Raw genomic sequence first — 5,858 nt, 5'->3', positions numbered from 1 at the left:
TATTGGTAATTTCTCTGATGATTTTTCCTATGAAAAAATACAGGTTCTCTCTTCATTCTGACTTGCCGTAAGTGTTTGGGATAGATTAAAAGCATCTACTTGCCCGAGTGCCAGGGGGTTAACTCATCCTCTTGATGCCCACAGTGGGGGCGGAGGGACGTTGGTTACAAGATTGTGACAACGTGAGTTAACTTTTACCTGGTCGTGGTGTAGTGGTATGCTGCCTGGCTCTCACTAGGAAAGACTTTTGCATGTTCTGTAATGCCATATGGTATGAAGAATGCACCAGCCACATTTCAGAAGCTCATGAATGTTGTAACAGAGGGTTTGGCAGGGTGTGTTGTTTATATTGATGCTGTATTAATCTTCAGTGACAACTGGAAAGATCACCTATGCCATGTCAGTAAATTTCTTGAGCGTTTGGTTCAGGCTAATCTTGTAGCTAATTTATCAAAGTGTGAGTTTGGTCAAGCTTAAGTTCAGTACCTTGGGTACGTAATTGGTGATGGACATGTTGCACCACCAGCAGCTAAGGTTAAGGTTATAAGTGATCTTCCCAGAACTAAAAGTAGGAAAGAGCTACAAAGATTTTTGGGAATGGTAGGTTATTACAGGAGATTTGTTCTTAACTTTTTAATTCTTGTATCACCACTTACAGACCTACTGAAAAAGGGAGTTAAATTTGTCTGGACCGATAACTGTGAGTCCTCTTTCAACAAACTTAAAGCTATCCTATTAAGTCAGCCAGTGCTCGCTACTCCAAATTTTGCTAAGCCTTTTAAGATGGCTGTTGACGCAAGTGATACAGGAGCTGGGGCTGTTTTGCTGGAAGAGGATGATCAGGGTAATGAACACCCTGTATCTTATTACAGTAGGAAGTTCACTCCACCTCAAAAGAACTACTAAACTATTGAGAAAGAGCTTTTGGCCTTGATTTTGGGTTTACAGCATTTTTCATTTTTTGTGTGTTCTGGTTTTGACCCCATAGTCATTTATACCGATCATAACCAACTGAAATTCCTTAGTAAGTTTAAAGATAAAAATCAGAGATTGACAAGATGGAGTCTACTTCTTCGGGAGTATTCATTAGACATACAACATGTCAAGGGGAAAGAAAATGTTATTGCAGGTTGCTTGTCTAGACTTTAGACAGATTGTTTTAGAGTAATAAGAAATTTCCTTTGTAAATTTCTTTTTTTGTGGGGAGGTGTTACATAGCCTATGATTTCATCATTCTTTGCATAATTCTAACGTACAGTATGCTGCATGTTTGATCACGATTCGCCTCGTGGCTTCCATAGTGACCAAGCTTCCGTGTTCTACCTTACTCCCCCCTTCTCCTCCCTTATAGTAGAGTAAGTCGTTCTTTCTGTTGTTCGGAGAAGGAGTGTCAACCCTTTGTCCCCTATGGCTTCATTTGCGCGTTCTTCTTACAAGTTGTATCAAGCTCTGCCGGCCCCTACATAATGAGCTCAGTCTTTGCATTAATTGCCACTGAGATCTACTCCTCATTTTGTTCACATCTCTGTCCTCCTCTGTACAGTTGTTATTATTTTTGTGAGTGCTCAGGAAGTCTCCAACCATCTGGCTGCTGTGTAATTTGAGTATAAGTGTTGTTGCATTTTTTTCTTGTACTGTATAGAACAAGGTGTTGATTCATAGGCCTGGTGAGGTTTTTGTGATTCATGTAGATTTTTGATGTCCGCCCTTGTTAATAATATTTTGTATCTGTAATAATATATGTTGCATTAACTGAGCATTATCCGGTTTTCTCATTTTATCAGGGCTGACTTGGATAAATTTACTCTTGCTAATTTCGTGTTAACAGAGGCTATTGCGGTTAACCATATATTTAACCTGTTTTTTGCCATTACAGTATCCTTATGAGTCCTGAATGTTTAGTTTTTAGTTTGAGCATTAAACTTTAACTTGTAATTTTACCTAACTCTTTTGTTTTGAACCTGGAACTTTGTGGGACAGTAGTGATTTTAGTATTCTCACTTGAAGTGTTCATTATCTCTCTCTGTTCCGTAACGTAAATTTGGCGACCTCTTATCAGGATGTTCAGGATATTATCATAAGGATATTGCTTGATATTTTGTGACTGTGATTTATTTATGATTTCTACTATTACTACTCTTGATGAAGCCAAAGATTTTTTGTCAAATGTGCAAACAGTGTGTGATGTAGAAAACAGAACAAAGAATGAACTTAAGCTTGTTGCTCAACAATTGAGAATTGCTGTTCGCTCTCATCATTCTAGAGATCAAATTGCTGGCATGATTAATAAAAGCTTGTTTAATGTAACTCCTCCAGATGAGCAAACGCAGATTGAAATAGCTAAGTTACAGCTAGCCCTGCAGGAGGCTCGTGCTAAGGAGGCTGAGTTTCAGGCAAATGCTAAGGAGGCTGAGTCTCAGGCTCGTATTCAGGAGGCACAGGCACAGGCTCAGGCACAAATTGAACTAGCTAGGATTCAGGCAGACCATGAGTATCGCATGAAACAAGGTGGAACTGGATCATCTAGCTCTGATGATTTTGATGTGGCTAAAAATGTTAAACTTGTCCCTCCTTTTAATGAATCTGATTTAACAAAGTATTTTCAGTTGTTTGAGAGGGTAGCTACAGGTTTTAATTGGCCCAAAAAGTATTGGCCAGTACTCCTTCAAACTGTTCTCACCGGTAAAGCTCAAGTAACTTATGCATCTTTGCCTCAGGATCAATTTGATAATTATGATGTAGTTAAGAGCTTGATTCTTAAGGCCTATGAACTTGTTCCTGAAGCCCATAGAGTAAAATTTAGGACAACTTATAAGCAAGATAAGCAATCCCATGTTGAGTATGCAAAAATCAAAGAAGATCTGTTAGAGCAGTGGTTAAATTCTATGAATGTAAATTCTGATTTTGATAAATTTAAGCAGATAATTTTGATGGAGGACTTCAAAAGGTGTATTAATAAAGATGTAAGCCTATATCTTGATGAGAAAAGAATAGATAATTTGTCTGATGCTGCAGTTTTAGCTAATGAATATGTTCTCTCACAAGAGATATTCTAAAGAAAAAAGGAAAGCTGAGAGTAAGTACGTTGTCTCTACTCAGAGTACAGGTAACAGGAAAGAGAATAAAGACGATGTTTCTAAGGAAGTAAATACCAGCTCCACCTCTAGATTTCAGAAAAGTAAATGTACTTATTGTAGTAAGCTTGGTCATACTACGGAGAAATGTTTCAGGAGACAGCGTGATGTGAACAAAAAGGAGTCTTTAAATATTCAGTCAATTAGTCTAGTGTCCACCCTTGAGAGTTCCCAGAATTCTTTAACCGAGTTAACTGAACCTGCTTTGAGGGGTAAATTAAATTCTCATGATAAAGCTCCTCTTTTGAGCAGTAACGTGAGTGACACTCTCAAGAGTTCATGTCCTAATTTCCTGTCTGATGGTTTTGTCAGTCCTCTGAACAGTAATAACAGGAAATCAGTTAAAATATATCATGATACAGGTGCTTGCCAATCCCTTATGCTGATCAGTGTTCTAGGCTCTAATGTTAATTCCTCTGATGAAACTGTAATCTTACAAGGTGTAGGGAATAATTACTTCTCTGTCCCTCTGTGCAGAGTGAATTTAGAGTCTGGTTTTGTTAATGGTTCCATTATGGTTGGGTTGGTTGAGACACTCCCAATGTCAGGTGTAATTTTCTTACTTGGAAATGATATTGGGTAAACTCAAGTGTGTCCAGCTCCTCTGTTGTCTAGTGAACCAGTGACTGCGGCCCAGGATTGTGATATCCCTGACGTGTTCTCTGCATGTGCTGTCACTAGGGCTAAGTCTAAAGTTACTGGTGACTTAGAGGATAATTATGATGATGATGTTATCCTAGCTGACACTTTTTTTGCTAATTTGGACCACTCATCAGATGAGGCAGTACCGCGTAGTGTTGATAATTTGTCTCGTCAAGAGTTGGTTGAGTTGCAGGTTGGTGACCCTGAGTTGAAAGGTCTAGCTAACTCTGCTTGCAGTGAGGAAGAGTCAGCTGTCGCTTCTACTTGTTATTATATAAAGTCAGGAGTAGTTATGAGTAAGTGGAAACCCCCAACAGCATCAGCCGACTGTGAATGGAAGGTTGTATATCAAGTTGTCATCCCTCGTGTTTGTAGGCAGGATATCATTAGAGTGGCTCATGGTTCCAGTTTCGCAGGACACCTTGGAGTGAGGAAGACTGTGGCAAGCATTCTGAAACACTTCTACTGGCCAGGTATCTTTAGAGATGTTTCCTGGTATTGTAAGTCTTGTCACGCCTGTCTAGTTGTGGGGAAGTGTAATCAGACCGAAAAGGTTGCACCTCTAGTTCCCATTCCTCCTTTTGAGGCGTCATTCACCAGTGTGTTGGTGTTTATTGTGGGCTCTCTACCTAAGACTTCTTCAGGATTTTCTTATGTGTTGACCCTGATTGATATGGCTACTCGATATCCTGAAGCCATTCCACTTAGAAATATCTCAGCAAAGAACGTGGTTAAGGAAATGCTAGGATTCTTCACAAAGTTTGGTCTGCCCAAGGAGGTACAGTCAGACCGGGGAAGTAATTTCATGTCAAATATTTTCAAGCAGTCTCTGAAAGAGTTGGGCATCACCCAGATCACGTCTTCAGCTTACCATCCCGAGACCCAATGAGCGTTGAAGAGATATCATCAAACACTCAAATCGATGCTCAAGAAATTCTGTTTGGAACATCAGAAAGACTGGGATAAAGGTCTTCCATTCATTGTATTGCCGCAAGAAAATCTCCAAATGAATCACTGGGCTTCTCACCCTTTGAACTACTGTTTGGCCATGAAGTAAGAGGACCCCTTAAGCTACTCAAGGAATGCTATCTGTCGGAGGAAGATGACGTCAACCTGCTGGAGTATGTGATGAAGTTCAAAGAACGGCTGTCCACTGCTTTACAGCTGGCGAGAGAGAATTTAGGAGCTGCTCAGGAAAAGATGAAGACTTGGTATGATAAGAAGCTCAGTTTACGCCACTTTCAGCCAGGAGATCAGGTTTTGATTCTGCTACCAGTGCATGGGCAACCTCTTCAAGCCAAGTTTAGTGGTCCTTATTTCGTGGAGAAGAAACTCAGTGATGTCAACTATGTCATCGCCACACCAGATCGTAGAAAGAACAAGCAACTTTCTCACATCAACATGCTAAAGTTATATCACTGGCGGGACGAAAATAACCCAGTCTGCACTGTAGCTGTTCCACCCGAGTCTGCAAGTGAAGTTCTCCCATGCAGCATGAGCCTGAGTGATAGTTTGGGGAAGAATCCTGATATCATGAATGATCTCCAGACTAAGCTTTCTCATCTAGCTCCCGAGGAAAGGCAGGAGTTTTCGGCATTACTGCAGGAGTACCCGCAAGTGTTCTGTGCCACTCCAGGAAGAACCACTGTGTTGATGCATGATGTAGATGTTGGAGACGCAAAGCCAATTAAACTGCCTCCTTACCGTGTGAACCCAGTGAAAGTTCCTCTCATCCAGAAGGAGCTTGGTTATCTGTTGGACCACAAGATGATTGAGCCCTGTCAGAGAGAGTGGGGTTCTCCTGTCACTCTTGTCCCTAAGCCAGGTGGGTCACAGCGGCTTTGCATCGACTACAGACGTGTTAATCAGATAACCAAAACAGACACTTATCCTCTCCCTCGCGTGGAAGATTGCATAGACAAGATCGGAAAGGCTAGGTACATAAGAAAGTTTGATTTGTTAAAGGGATACTGGCAAGTACCTATGACTGAACGTCCTAGGGAGATCTCATGTTTTGTAACACTAGGAAAGACTTTTGCATGTTCTGTAATGCCATATGGTATGAAGAATGCACCAGCCACA

This window comes from Coenobita brevimanus, chromosome 49, assembly GCF_032717465.1.
Source record: "Coenobita brevimanus isolate Jiangsu-jjx chromosome 49, ASM3271746v2, whole genome shotgun sequence".
Classification (NCBI taxonomy): domain Eukaryota; kingdom Metazoa; phylum Arthropoda; class Malacostraca; order Decapoda; family Coenobitidae; genus Coenobita; species Coenobita brevimanus.
The sequence above is the reverse complement of the archived record's forward strand: the minus strand, read 5'-3'. Positions refer to the sequence as shown.